A 14,752-nucleotide genomic window follows, 5' to 3' on the forward strand; every position below is an offset into this window, starting at 1 on the left:
AATGCAGCCCACTGTCGGAGGGCCTGGCCTCTCTTCCAGAGATAGTAGTGTTTGGATTTGTTATGTAAGAAAGGGAGGATTGGAGATTTGCTCTGCGCCTCCTCCCCCCACCAAAATAAAAGTCCTCGACTGGCTCATCCTGTAAATAGCGGCTTTTCCAGCAGCAGCCCTCCTGAAAGAAGTCAGTGTGGTTAGAAGAGCTGCTCCCGAGCTTGTGCCCAGGACAGCTCTCTCAGGACACACTCCAACTAGCAGGGAAGGGAGAGTCCTGTGTCCAGTGTGTACCTAGTCATGTAAGCAGCCATCATGAGGGTCCCCAGGCTGGGGCTCTCCTGGCTGAGAGGACTAGCCTCCTGTTTGGAGGAGGCAGCAACCGCTGTTTCTGGAATTTTGTCTTTTCTACAGTTCCTGTGCCTGAGAGCAAGTGTCCAGACCATGGAGAGCACCCCCTTTGAGCTGGGGAGCACACATTCTCTGTAACCTGCATTCCTTCACCATGTTCTACATGCATTTTCCCTACTTTACAAGTCTTCTTAGTGTCTTAATACCCTTCTCCATTATGCTACAGCTATTATCTTAAACGATGCATTTAGATAAGAAAATCAGAGCTAACATTTCTTACTTAGAAGAAATTAAATATATGAGATAAGTTGCCACTCCAATTTGGACAACCACCTAAATTATTAGTAAGGACTTGTTCTGAAGCAAAACTCAGTTTTAGCTGCCTCTCTACATTCTTTGCATGTGAAGTTACTTTCATGTAATATAGCAGCCTGTTGATTACCCATTCCTTTTTATTTGTATCTAAAAGGGATGATGTCCTCAGGCTGGAGGGGCAGCTGCAGAGGCAGTAAGAGGAAGCCAGGTATCTTCTGGAAAGAGGCAGTGAGAAGGGAGCTTAAGTCCACAAATCTAATATTTATATTGTTGTTTTCCTTTTCGTAGCTCTGTGCATTTTACCAAGGCTTGCATTTCTGCCAGTAAATAGGCAGGGGTGGGGTGCAGGGGGTGTTGGAAGGTAGGGGTAGGTGGGAAGCTAGAGTGTGTTTATTTCAGAGCTGAAGAGGGTGAGGCAGGCATGGAAGCCAGCCTGTGACTCCACTGGGAATCAGAAGCCTGTCCTGAGCTCACTACCAAGTCTCCTTGTTTCTTCTGGTCTGTCACTTTGACTTGCCCTGCAGGGCTACGTGTACCTGTGTCCTGCTGAGGAGACGTCAAGGGCCTGGCCTGGTCTGGGGACTCAGCTCTGCCTGTCCAGGGGGCAGTGAAGGGCTGCACTTCCACATGCAGGGCTCAGCATCTGCCTTCCTTTGTGTCCCGGGACACATGTCCCTTTCCATGGATAAGGGGCAAGCAAGTCAAGGAGCATAAGAGGTATGTCTCATGCGATCAAATGTCCCATTATGCCATTTCACTTCCCCCTAGGAAATGTGAGCCACTACTCTCCACGCAAGTCAGAGATGGATAACTAGGCCCAGAGTGATCATCTTGAAACAGTGTCACCCAGTGCAAGATTTAGAACTTGAATCCCCATGTGCCTAATGGCAAAATTTGTATTGTTGCCACCAAACACCACAAGTCCGCTATCCCTTATCTGAAACACTTGGGTATAGGGGAGAGATTGGGGAGAAAGCATGGAGGGGTGGGAAATAGCCCTTTTCAGGGACAGTTTCCCTTCTAATTCCCTTTGCAGAGGGTAGTCACTTTCTTGGGGGTATATTTAATGCTCTCCAGCCACAGGGGTCCCTATGCAGGCATGAGGATGGGCCATGGGCACTTGGAGATGCTGCGGGACAAACATGACAAGGTGGTTTGTCATGAGGGACACTGTGGCAAGGTGGTCCATTTCAGCCTCTCACTGAGAAGCCGGCAGGCAGGGTGTGACAGTTTTGAACTTGTGCTGCCAGGGACGCCCGCTTGGGCATTATTAGCTTAGGACATTGGTGCTGTTTGTAATTTATCAATAGGCCTCTCTCACCTTGCATCTGTTCTCAGTTGAACTTTTCAATAAATATCATTGTTACCAGAGCATGGGTTTATAGAAGTCACAGCTTCTAGGTGAGGCGATTTTAATAGAATCATCCATAGCTTAACCAAAGCTGATTCTGGAGTGATATTGAAACTTTTGCCCTGCACATAGGTGTGTTTACACTCTTAGGGTAGACATATGCATAAACGTGTGTAAATAATTCATACTTATACATACAGAGGCAGGCAGATAAGAGCACACACACTTAAATCTGCATGTGCTTATTTGTTATGTATCATTCTCAAAGTCTTGAGATGTGCACACACAGACATGCACATATCACGCAAGTGCCACGTGCATATATCCTTGCCCATGTGCATGCATATCCAGTTGCTTATGTGCATACATTTACAAGGTGTGCTTGATTGTGCACGTACCTGCATGGATTTATACTCACATTGAAACACAATCTAGTACACATACATGTACAAAATGCACATTGGTTCATGCTCCTCATATACTCACATGCACAAGCATACATGCATTGTATATTGAACACTGGCCTTTACATTCTTTCACATGCAAGCACCTTGTAACAAGTGAAATGTGGCACTGGTGGGGTTAATGGAGCTCCAGACTCCCATAAATATTTATACAAGCCACTCAAGCTCTCAAAGTGGGAGACAGAACCTCTCCCCACAAACCTCTGTAAATCATGCAGCTGCTGTGTGTTACCTGTCAGATCCAGGGCTGTGCAATCCCGGACTTGCTCCATGAGGGCAGCCACGTACGTGCTGGAGCACATGGCCCTCTCTATGCCTAGCCAGGCATCCCAGCAAATGTGCCAAGGTCGGTTCCCACTCCTAGGATTTCAGTGTGGCTGCAGCTGCAGAGCTGGTGGGGAGCAAAGGCATTTTGTGAATATCTGAGAGTTGGCTTTTCCAATGAAGACAGAAGTTATCCTGGAGGGCCTTGGTGAGGAGATGGGCACAAGACAGAGCTGGGGGTCCTGAGCTGACTCAGGTTTGCTGCAGCTGGGACTCGGCTTCTGGAGCTGATCGGACCTGCCAAAGTTTTGGGTTCCAAGAGCCTATTGAATGGCAGCTCTCCACAGCTGCTATAATCCTCTGTTCAGCAAATACTCTGCATCTAGTCCTGCCACCTAAGACCATTCGTTCAATCACTGAACAAATATTTGTGCATGTCTTCCATATGCCAGGCACTGTGCTAGGTGTTGGCAATACAACAGTGAGCAAAACCAGAAACAATCTTGGCAAACAAATCCTCAGGGGGTTTTACAGTCTAGTAGGGGAGAGAGATAACTATAGATATTATATTGATCAATACACAATTTCAAAAGGAGATAACTTGTTATGGAGGAAAGCAGCTTGGCTGTCTGAGAGCATCAGTATTACAATGAAGCTGACACTGACTGGGGAGAGTGGCTTCCTGGAGGAGGTAATGTTTGAGCTAAACTCTGAAAGTTGAATAGGAGTTATCCAAGTGAAATGGGTAGGGGAAGAATATTCTAGGTCTAACTTTCTTTTAGTCTTAATTTTAAAATAAGCAATGAGGATCTCTGTCTCCCCTCTGATTTTTTCCTCCTTTACTCTCTCACCTTGTTCTCTCTGCCTCTTCCTGCCAGCGTGTGCTCTGTGAGGTCAATGTCTGATGACCATTTTGTCCACTGATGTTCCTAAGCACCAGGAATGATGCCTGGCACTTAGTAGGACCTCAGTATCCCAATAATTGGTTGAATGACTATGTGTTGAGTAAAAGGTGTTTAAAGAGGAAAGGGGTAATATATGTGAAAATGTGGGTTGAAGTTCTAGCATGTTCCCTCTATAATCTATCTATCTATCTATTATCTATCTATCTATCTATCTATCTATCTATCTATCTATCTATCTATCCTCTATCTATCTATCTATCTATCTATCTATCTATCCTCTATCTATCTATCTATCTATCTATCTATCTATCTATCTATCTATCTATCTATCTATCTATCTCTCATCATCTATCTACCTACCTATCTATCCATCTTCATCATCATTGTCATCATCATCTATATATCTAGTTTTTTTGATATTGCTTAAAATACATACCACTAGAAAAAAATCTTAAAAGTGTTGTTTGTGTTTCATCCTCCAAAATCTTGTGCACTTTGGGACACATTTCGTGTCTGTGAGGAGAAAGGCTGGTATCTAATACCAGGGGCAGGTGGGGGAGCACTGGGATGGGCCAGAGAGGGAAGGGGCAGAGCAGAGCTCACTGCTTCCCCCTGGATTCTTGGTGGGTCTTTGACAAGAGAAAGGTGGGGGTGGGAGGGAAATGGCGAAGGGTCTTTGGGATTCTGCGGGCAGGGAACTAGCCCCGTCCCTACCTGTTTCTGGTCACCCTCCCTCCCTGGATTTTCCCTTTTCCTCCTAATCTCACATGGGAAAAGAAAGGCTCCTCCTCCCTGTTGCTTTCTGAGCTGAGAAGAAAGCCTCCTAAATACTTTGTCTCCTTGACAAGTTATTTTTAAAAAGAAATAATGTCTCTAAATCAAACATTTGTGATGGATTTTTTTTTAAAGAGAAAACACGCCACAAATCAACAGCTCTCTTGTTTTAAGCAATTGCTAGGGTTTGGAGAGCGGGCTGCTTGGTAAACACTTTGTAAACACCCAGAAAAGATTGTATTCACTGTCCTCAAGTCAAAATCAACCTTCCCCCAGCTCCTGCCTTCTGTTTCATTGATGCAGGAAGAGGCTCTCTAAAAGCGGGACGCAGATGAAGGGAGGCTGACGTGGTTCCCGGGGACATTTTCTTTGGCTGATTGGGGCTGGGAAATCAAAGCCCATCTGTGAGCAGCGCCCACCCCCACCCGTCTGCACCCCCACTCCCTACCCCCTTGCATTCTTCATGCAACTTTAGGCTCTTTGCCTCAGACTGGAAAAGATCAGGCATGAAGTCCATTTCACAGTTAGGTAAACAGAGTCAGGGGAGCCTGTCTCCAAGCAGAGTTGGGAGAGAATGTATCTCCAGGTTCTGCTAACACACTGGGCCTAGTGGGCTCCTTGAGATTCTTGTTCCAGTTCTTGAGAGAGAACTGATTTCTTCGGGGTGAATCTATTTCCATATCCCCTCTCAGATGCACTCGGCTGGCCTCTTCTACCACCACACCTTAGTGTGTGGAATGTCCCCACTTCTTCCCTGGTCAGTTCCCAGAATCTTATAAACTCTTCTTCCAGGCCCCACCCTACTCAGAGGCTGTGAGGATCCTTTTTCAAACACTTACCTCTGGTCATGTCATTGTTTTGTTTGCACAATCAAGGAGTCATTGATTTGTCTTTGTCCCAGAAGAGAGCAATGCTTCAAATTTTAGTTCTTCCTAAACAGTGGCTCTCACAGTCCAAGACATTGAGGCAGTTTGCGGAAGGTCAAAGGGCAGAAGTGAAGTACAGAGGCCCCTGGGAAGAGTCTGTCCCGGCCCTCAGATGACTTATAAAGAGAATCCATATTGGCCTGCCTTCACCTGTCCAACTTTTGTCTCCTTCAAAGTCAACAGAAGGTGACCTTTCTCTGAATTTTATACTTTTGCATAGTAGGAAAGGTACATATCATTTGGATTATAGGCATGATATACCTAAAAGACCTTTCTTTTGCTTGAGGTTTCGAAAAAGGATGGCTCTGTTGTGCTTTCTTGGGTGGCCCACCTCCCTCTCCCTGTTTGCAGGAGGGAGGAAGGACAGTGTACCAGGAGACCAAGGGCACAGAAGGCCTCTTCTCAGAAAGTAGAAGTGTTAGGTTGACCCTTATGAAACTTGATATGTAGTAGATTCACTCTGCAGATTATAGACCCATGAGCTTGGAGGTGGTGGTTGGGAATCTGCCAGGGTGTATTATTATAGGAATGGTTTGTGTGCAGCAAAAGAACTGATGACTACTAGGACCCAGAATGGAATCGCTCAGAACACACCACGTCAGACTCATTCCAGTTTCATCTTCGGTAGGCAGATCAGGGGCTGTGGCCTCAGAGATCTTTATTTGACAAGCACTTTCCATGTGCCTGGCACTGTTCAGACTTTGACAACTATTAACTCACATAATCCTCACAATAGCCCTGTGAAGCAAGGGGGTAGGATTATCTCCATTTTCTAGATGAGAAAATGGCATCACAGAGGGGTTAAGCAACTCGCTTAAGGATGCACAGCTAGTAAGTGGCAATGCTGGGATTCAAACCCAGGCAGTCTACATGTGGAGTCTATGTTTTCAACTATTATGCTCTTCTGAAGTCTGAAGTTGGCTGTGATAGGTGAGATAACATTTGTAACCAGCTGAAAAATGCTTCTGGGATTTTATTCTGTGGAGATCTGATTCTGAGAAGAGCAAGCCGCCCCACCCTCAGACTCTCCTGCACCCTACTCTTGATCCCTGTGTGTTACACTGGGGACATGGCTTAAACATTTTTTTTTAATTGAGGTATAATTGGCACATAACTTTATATTAGTTTCAGGTGTACAACATAATGGTTCAATACTCGTATATGTTGCAAAATGATCACCACAATGTCTAGTTAACATCCATCACCATATATAGTTACAAAATTTTTTTTCTTGTGGTGAAGAAGGACATTGCTTTTAAATTAATTTTTCAGAGATACTGGCACATAGTCCTGCTCAGAAACCATCAATGGCTTCTTATCGCCTCCAGGGCACATTCCAGATTCTTTGGTCTGGCCTTCAGGGCCCTGCAACGTGAACCTTTTGCGCCTTCATTCTTCACTCAGCATCCTGCGCTCTGAGTAGATGGACCCTAGAAGCCACCTTTGGTTCTGAGCTGTTCTCCCATGAAATTTTTAGTTCCCCATCATCCTCTCGTCTTCAGATCATCTCCTATGTCAGTCATTCCTCGGCCACCGACACCAGAAGGAAGACATTTCTTCTTTCTGAACTACTCTCTGGAGCTAGAGTGGAAGCTTAGAAGGAGTTCAGTTTGTGGAGGCAGCTAGACCTGGATGTAGACTCAGCCCCTTCCTCTTACTGGCCGTGGGAACTCAGGTAAGTCACTTCACCTCTCTGAGCCTCAAGTGCCTCTTGGCAAAATGGGGAGCATCTTGCCCACTTCCTCTGGTAGCTGGAGGGATCTGCTGAGAGACAGCCTGTCGGTCTCCCCAGGAAGATGTACATTCTGGAGAGAAGGCTGGGTCTGAGCCACCTCTGATCTTAGCAGTGTCTAGGGCCTGGCCTTACAGAAAGGAGACAGGAGCTCAGGAAATGCTCCTAGAAGCAACCTGGAAGGATTAGACTTAGCCGCAAGCCCAGACTCCTGCGTTGCAGCTGGGAGACTGTCAAGCAGGTCTAACTGGTTCTACCCTCTGGCCAGGATCTCTGGCTCAATTCGCCCTGAAATTGATTGGCCCTGGGAGGTGGTGTGCAAACCCCAGCAGGAGCTCCCAGAAGGGGATTTGCAGCTGTGAACATACTGTGGGAAAGAAGCTGGAGTTTCAGTTCTGAGCGCGAATATTCTTACCCCCACTGACTTTTTCCACATCCACAGAGGCCAGGAGCCTTGACTGACAGGGCTTGCCAGCATTTACTGGCATGGTCACAATACAAACTTGCATCTACCTTGGGAACCACTTTTTAGAGAGAGAGCATCTTGAGTCTCTAGGCCAAGGGCTGGGGTTCTGAACTGGGTGACCACATAGCTAGCTTTTGTTGGCTATGTTTCTGTAAGTCTGTGTGAGGTGGGTGTGTCCTGCTACAAACGTGTTTGTGTGCACATGAGCTTATGGAAGGGTGCATGTGCCTGTGTGTACACAGACACAGAGAAAGTGTCCCTCTGGGGTTAAGATGTCAGGCTGCCTAGGTGTGTCAGTCACCTCTGCCCTTACTGGCCTTGTCATTTTGGAGAGATGGCTTTCCCCTCGAGGGTTCAGGCTTTACCTCAGCGGAATGCAACTACGATAACGTTGACTTAAAGCTCGTGTGTGCCTCTAAAGTGCTTAGATGGTACCTGATGCATAGTAGGTGCTCAGTAAATAGTGAAAGCTAATTTCATGTAATATAAATTGAATGCAAGCAATATCATAGTAGGAGTACAGACTCTGAAATTAGTGTGCCAGTTCCAACACGCTCCAGCTATATGATTTTGAACAAGTTCCCTCACGGCTCTCTGCCTTAGTATCCTCATCTGTTAAATGGTCATGATAACATTTGTACCTGTCTCGTAGGGTTGTGGTGTAATAAAGTGCTTAGAACAGTATCTGGTGGACATATGGCACTCTGTGTGTTAACTGTTATTATTGTTGCCATCAGGGTCACCCTCATCACCAATCACCACATCATCTACATCTTCACTGCGAAGATCATTGCTTCATCAGCCATTGCTGGTGCTCACTTCTCCTCTAGAGGAAAATCTGCTGGAGAGGAGGCCTCCGAGGCCCGGAGCCCACGCTCAGACCTTAGAAAAGGGCCCAGTGCAGTCTCCAGCCATCACTCAGGATGCCACCCTGAATTCAAGTCCTGCTCAGCTGCCTCCTGCCTTGGCCTCTGTGCCCACAGAGTGGTCAGCGACAGGCTGTCACTCCGAGGCGCTCTGAGTAGCGAGCGAAGAGCTAGCCCTGCGCCCTGCAGTCTGGAAGGATGCAAGTGCCTGGCTGGCCCAGACCCCTGGGCCCTGAGCAGTGGACCCTTGTCCACTCTGGCCTTCTTGTAAAGGGTCTCCTAACCAGCCCGCAGAGGAGTAGAGGCCAGCCTTCTCCCTCTGACCCAGCTGGGGAATTCTCACTGGGGCTGGAGGTGGGGTCTCTGCCTATTGCATTGGCAAGACCTCAGCTTCTGCAGACTGGCAGCTCTGGCCTGAACCTCTGGCTCCACCACCTGGGTGGCCTGGGGAGGCCAGGTAGTCTTTCTGAGCCTCACTTCCCTCATTGGCAGCATGGGTATAATCATATTCATGTGGAAAGGCAGAAAAGGAGAGCCAAGAGTGAATGAGAAAATGTACATGAAGCGGTGAGTGCAGCGACTGGGTGAGCGCCTATCGGCAAATATGGTTGCTCTCCTTCCCCTCCAGCACCTTCCCTGTCCAGGGGCAATCCCAGGGGACAGGAGATGGGAGGGGGGGAAGGACAGGAGAGGGCAAAGGGGCTCAGACCTGCTCCCACACAGGGCCTTCTGGGAGCAGGGACAGTGTGAGTTCCCCTGGGGAAGAGGACAAGCTTGGGGGAGCCTGGTTCTGTGGAGGCCTGTCCCTGCTGCAGAGCCCACTACATGCTGTGTGTAGGAGCTTGCCACATCTACCTACGGGAAAGAGGCTATAGAGCTCCGGGTTGGGGCCACCTGCCATGCCCTTCCTGGTGTCCCCAGGAACCAAAAGGGACATGGGCAGGTACATATGGCCACTGCCCAGCAGCTGGGGGTAGAGTGTGTGTGTGATTAGTGAAAATATGTTCATCTTCAGGTGCCAACCAGCTCATTCACTCAACAAGCACTCTGGAAGTACCTGGTGCAGAGCACTTCTGCACCCCGACCCTTCCGGCTCCCGCGCAGTCCCACAGTCACTGCTGTGAGCGGCAGTGGGTCCCTGCTCCCAGGTGGCACCTCATGCAGAGACTGAGGGGTGTGCCCAAATCTCCTGCTGTGTGGCTGCGCTAGGATTTTAACTGAGGTCTGTCTGTCCCCAAGGCACAGGGTGTTGGCGCCTCGCTTCAAAGTCTCTGCCTTTCAAGAGTCTGGCACCCTGAGAGGCTTATCAGAGCCTTATTGAAACTTGTGGTGCAGGGTAGGGAAGGCGGACAAAGTACAAGAAGGAAAAATGGGAGGAGGAATAGCCCGGGTGAAATTTCTGAGGTGGCAGTAGAGGAAGTTTGCAGATCAAGTGAAACAGCAAGATGTCCTATTTGGCTAGAGATGAAGGTATAGGACATGGCTAGGATTGGAAAGAGGAAGCTTCACACAGGTCCTAAGGGGCTCAAATGATGGGATGAAGGGTTTAGTATTGCCCTGCAGTGATGGAGTCCTGTGGCCATTTTACACTCCCATGTTACACACCCATGGACACTCCTTGGACTAGAAGTGGATGCCTGACCCAACTTGGGGCAATAAGCATCTATTTCCTCACAAATTAGAGTTTGCATTCTGGGGTGTGGGAGCTTGAATGGGGAAAAGGTGGGAATAGGGAGCGGGGGCAGCTTCACCTGGCCCTTGTGCATGAGGAGCCGGAGAAGAGCTCTCTGCAGAAAGGGGAGGATGAAGCAGACATGTAGAGAAAGCTGAAGAGGTTTCAGATGGCTCAGTGAAGCTGGACATGATAGAACGAGCCAGACCATATTGCCAATTAGCCAAAGGTAGGATGCAGAAAATGAAAGTAGGATGAAAGAATGATGTTGAATCAGAAGTGACATTATGGTTTACATGGGACATAAAGTCCGTGTTGAGATGGGCCACAGAACTGGCTCTGGGCTTCCTGGTGGTCAACGGAAAGTGAAAAAACATAAACATTAAGACCCAGAATGCTTATCAAGGGAACACAAACCCATTGCTCAAGGGAAACAAAAGCATTGTTGATTCTGGAGCTGGGGAGAAATTTCTCTGGCAGACTGTCAAGTAGCTGGGTAGATCTTTGGTCAGGGAGTAGGTGAGTGGAGCTGCAGTCTGTTCCGGGAGTCAGGAGACTGGATTCTGTTACCAACTTCTTCATGCGTGCCCTTGGGTAGTTGCTTAGGCTGAGACTTATTTTCCTGTAGTGTAACAGGCCGCTCGCTGTGGAGGGCTCTCAGGGACTGGCAGATGCGATGGAAGTACCAGGCCCCCAGTCGGTCAGTAAGGCTGGTCTCCCTCCTTCCCTCTGAAAGCACTCTCCCTTTAATTAAGTTTTTATTGCTTTCCTACCCTCTCCCTGCCATGAGCTGGCTCCTCCCAAGATCTACCCAGTGCCCCTGGGACCAGGGCACAGGCACGTGGCAGCTGGCATGGCACCTCCTGGGATCATCAGGGTCCACACGTCTCCTGCTGGGTCTGCCTGCAGCGGAACAGAATGCAGAGCCTGGCTCCACCAGCCTGCATTCTGCCAGGGCCTCCTCTGTGCCTGGCCCTGGTAGGGCTGAGAACTCTGTGCTTTAGCCCAGCTCAGCCCCATCACCTGCTCCTTAGCACCCTGTCCATCTTCCCCACACAAACCCCAGGAGTAGGTAAATAATTGTCTGCACAAGAAGTTGTGCTCATATCCATTCCCCAGCTAGGACACATATGTCGTAGGCATGATGTATTTTGTCTCCACTGCTATGTTGGTGGTGGCTCTTGCTTGATGCTTGAAATATATTGGCTGAATGAGTGAATGAAACCTTGTGACGATCAGTCCCATGAGGCCAGGCTCACTATCTCTATTTGAAGGAATCTGAGTTTTCCTCTCATCTTCCGACTTCTTTACCAGGTCATTTTTTACTCATTGTTCAGGCCTCTGCCAACATGTTACTCCCCTAGGAAGGCCACAGCAAAGCTCTAGACTGCATCAGGACCCCCATCCCCCACCCCACCACTGCCACCTCTCCCAGGTTTGCTGAATCTCCTTGCCAGACACTATCTACTGGGATGCTTATTTGGTTTCATGACCCTCATAACTCCATCTGTTACATGATTTTCAGGGCCCTTTGCAAAATGAAGATGAAGGGCCTCTTGTTTAAAAATTATTGAAATGTCTAAGATGGGACTAGAACATTTAAGCCATGCTGGCCTTTGTAGTTGCAGGGTCCCTGGTGGCTACTGGCCCCATGACTAGTGTGACTAGTGAAGCAGCTTTTGGTCTGTGCCTCACAGACACTGCAGGGCTACTTTTCCGCTGCTGCCTCCTGCCCCAAGCCTGACACAGTGCCTGGTCCTCATTAGCATCTCTAAACATTGAAGAAGGAATGAACCAATGGATGAATGAAGTGGAAGCAGGTATATGAACAGAAGTTACAGAGCCTCTCTGAGCCTTAGTTTTCCCACCTGCAAAATGGGAATATCTTGCTTCTTTCCCAGGCAGGCAGCAAGGCTCCTCCAACCCTTGGGTCCATGGGGTCCTGGGGCACGTATCTTGAAACTAGTCAGGTACAGGGGATCAGAGGCCAGAGGCCAGCTCCACGTGGGGCAGAGTGAGGCTGGCCTGATAAGGCCATGGACTCTGCTCTCTTCAGGCAGCCAGCCCACTCTGATGACATACTCCTACTGAGCTGGAGCCCAGGGGTGGGGAGAGGCCATGGGACTTGCTTCTTTAGAAACCCTAGTATTGGGCACCTGCATTGGTCAGGCACTGCACCGCACACTTCATATGCATTGTCTTTTATCCTCTTTCTGCAGAAGGAGACATCAAAACTCAGAGAGTAAAAATGGCATGTCTAAAGCTACTCAGCTGGCCAGGCACAGTCAGTCATGGAAGGCAGATCTGTCACCTCCTAGACTGGTGCCTGTTGAGAACGAAGAGTACACAGCACAAGGGGGATTTGTTTGCAGAACCCTGCCTGAATGCTGAGCGTGCGCTTGTTCGAGCACACAGGGCCTGGGACAATATCCCGTGTTGTCCCAGACACTGTTGACCTTCCCTGAGGCCAAGCAGCAACCTCCCAGGCAGGCCTGCTCGCCCAGGGGCTGGAGGCAGCTTCCTGACTGGCCTTGGTTAATGCCCCCATCAGGCGCACCCGGCGGTGTGAGAGTCGGTGAGACAAACCTTGCACGTTTTCCTGGGGTACCATTTTTACACAAAAGTTTGATTATTTATTCTTTGCCTATTTTTATGATTAGAGAAATACTACTTTTTAATCTTAAAACTGTACTAAGACTTTTGGTATAAGCTTGTTTTAGAAGATTAAGGAAATGCCCAATGTGAACAGGAAAGAAAGGGCCAGAGACCCTGAAACCCTTCTTTCCTACTGTAAAACCATCATGAACTTATATACTGCTCCCCACACAAACACCAGACACACACACACACACACACACACACACACACACACACACACACACACACACATTTTCACTCCCCTCTCAAAGACTCCAGAGGCTCATTACCCACTTTGAAAACTGGGGTTTGACTACGTTTCCCTGGAGGTTACAATGTGCAGTGTAACCTGGGCCTAACTAGGGGGCTAGATGCAGACTCCCTAGAGTCTTACATCTGTCCACTTCTATCTGGTGCCTTGAAAGGATTTGTATTTCCGAAACTTGGCAAGATGGACCCTTTTTTTAAAGAACAAAAATGGGTCCAACTTATGCCCAGTGTCATGAAACGCACTTTATCTTTTGCCTAAAAATATGTTTTGGACATCTTGTCTGTACAAAGTCTGACCTCATGGTTTTAACAGTTGCCTGGTGTTCCACAGCCTGAAACATTGTTCCTTATAATAAGGCATCAGTGGACAGCTTCTGGAACAGAACACGCAAAATGGGAGGCTTCAGAGAAATTTCCTACTGGGGGCAGCTCGCTGTAGTCAGGCTCTCAGACCCCTAGCTGGCTTTGGCCTTCAGTGGAACTTGGGTGGGAGGCTCCAGGCCTGTGAGAAAGAGTCTGTGGCTTGGTCCTCCACGCAGGGAGGCACACTGACCTCCACTTCCTACACACCGATTTCCACCTCCTGCAAACGCATTCACATACTTCTTCCCCCCATCCCCACAACCTGACCTTCACATCCTGAGGATGTGGAACAGGTGTGCAGAAGCTCCGATAGGGCCCTTACTGGACGCCCAGTGCTGTCATAGCAACTTCACGGGTCATTGCGTGTGGTCCTCAGAATGCTTTGTAGGTGGGGAAACCTTGAGGCTCAGAGAGGGAGCACTGTCCCCACAGCCATGCAGTGGGTCGGTGACAGAGCCTGATGGATGACTTGCTGAACCTTTCAGAGCTGGGAGGAGTTACCCAAACCTGGCCAGATGTGGGGCCTAGGCACCTGAGCTGGGATGTTCCTGAACATGGAGACTGAAGCATGTCCACAGCCACGCCGGCTCCCTCCAGCCTCTTCCAGCGCCCAGAGCCCCAGGAGATGCAGAAGGTAGACACTCATTAATGTGATTCAACCGCAACAAATTTAGAGGCAGGAGGGCCTTTCCCCCTCCTGTGAGGCAGAATAATGGCCTCCCAACCATGTTTGTGTCCTAATCCTAGGATCCTCTGAATATGTTATCTTAATGTGGCCAAAAGGACTTTACAGCAGATTAGAGTTAATGACCCTGAGATGGGGAGATTATCCTGGATTATCTGGGTGGGGCAACCGTCATCACAAGGGCTCCTAAAGGTGGTGAGCCTCTCCTAGCCATAGGGAGGGGAGATGTGAGTGGGAAGGGGGCTAGAGAGACACAACACTGGGGCCCTGGAAGAAGGAGGAACGGGTGTGAACTGAGGAAGTCAGGGACCTCCAGGAGCCGGGAAGGGAAGGGAACAGATTCGCTTCTAGAATGCCCTACTGACGCCTTGATTTTAGCCCAGCAAGAACTGTGTGGAACCTCCAATCTGTAGAAATGTAGTTAAAACTAACATGGACTGGCCATTCATCCAGGGAGACCCATTTGTTCATCCTCAGGATAATTCTTGGTTGTAGCTTTCTCTCTCTCTCTCACACACACACACACACACACACACACATGAACACACCATCAATGCTACTTGGATTCAGTTCTTTTGGATCCCAGGATGGTTCTAAGTAATCATAATAGTCGTGGTAACACTAATACAACAGTATTGATACTAGTGGTAGTAATAATAGCAAACACTTAAATCATGCCCATCATGTATATACTCTGCTAAATGCTTTTTATTTATGAAT

The sequence above is a fragment of the Manis javanica genome, chromosome 5 (genome assembly GCF_040802235.1).
Source record: "Manis javanica isolate MJ-LG chromosome 5, MJ_LKY, whole genome shotgun sequence".
Classification (NCBI taxonomy): Eukaryota; Metazoa; Chordata; class Mammalia; order Pholidota; family Manidae; genus Manis; species Manis javanica.